A 1,137-nucleotide genomic window follows, 5' to 3' on the forward strand; every position below is an offset into this window, starting at 1 on the left:
ATGCCCAGTTTATAACTCTATTTCTTTACTACTAGATATATATTGTTGAATATCTCACTATCATCGTCTCTCCATCTCTATCTCAAGTTAGTTTGCAGTTTTTTGTTCCATTAAGGCCTCCATTGGCCTGCTGCCTTCCATCTCTGCAAGAGTCCTTGAATGTTTTTAATCCATTTCCTGTGGACATGAGCTTGGTGAGTAAATTTCTGTTTCCTGTTCCAGAGGCATCCTGACTAAAACACTGCTCCAGGTGGCCCTCCTCTTTGCATGGGCTGCCCAGCCTGCGCTGACCAGTCAAGGAAAGGAAGGAAGAGGTCTATTCACAGCCAACAGAATTTTACAATGGAAAAAGGCTCATGATCATGTGATCTAGGCTTTCCATTTTACAAATGAGAAATCAGAGTGGGCGTACCTCTAGCTTGGAGTTGGCCTTAAGGTGTTAGAGGTAGTGAAATAAGGGAATGGGGATAGAACAAGGTCACCTGATCAATGTTATCCCTGACACCCAGCTTGTGCTCCTCAGGAAAACAAAATGCACTGAAGAACTGAAAGACCAGGTTTCACATATCTGGACTGTTGAAGCCTATCGCAGCCGATGCTGTCATTGCCTCACACTTATCTTGGCATTCTCCACTAATTGCCACGTGCTTCCCTTCAACACGTGCAGCTTTGTCAGAGGGAGTTTTCATCTCTGATGGCAGCCCCAAACCAATGATGGACAGGGATTTTGTGACAGTGCATCCCAGCCAAGTCACTCCAGCCAAGGAGAACTCTAAGGTGTGTTTTACTCTGGCATCCAAGGTTCCTCAGTGGGAGTAACTGGCTTGATCAATGACCCTTTATTGGTCTCCTCCCCTCCCCATGCTCTTCCTCTTATTTCCTGGGAATGCCTTCCAAATAACCTACTACCATTTACCTGCTTGCCTCTGAGGAAATTCCAAACAGAATATATATATATACACTAGTAGAAATAATTTCCATCTGAATATTGAGTTACAGCATTTAGCAGACTTGGAAACAGAAGCTCTTTTTAAGGCCTTTGTTATGGTTTAGATTTAAAATGCCCTCCCAATCTCTTGTGTCCAAATGGAGTTTTCCAGAAGTGATTACATCATGAGGGCTTTAACTTCATCTGTG

This window comes from Chinchilla lanigera, unplaced genomic scaffold, assembly GCF_000276665.1.
Source record: "Chinchilla lanigera isolate Chin_1 unplaced genomic scaffold, ChiLan1.0 scaffold00118, whole genome shotgun sequence".
Lineage (NCBI taxonomy): Eukaryota > Metazoa > Chordata > Mammalia > Rodentia > Chinchillidae > Chinchilla > Chinchilla lanigera.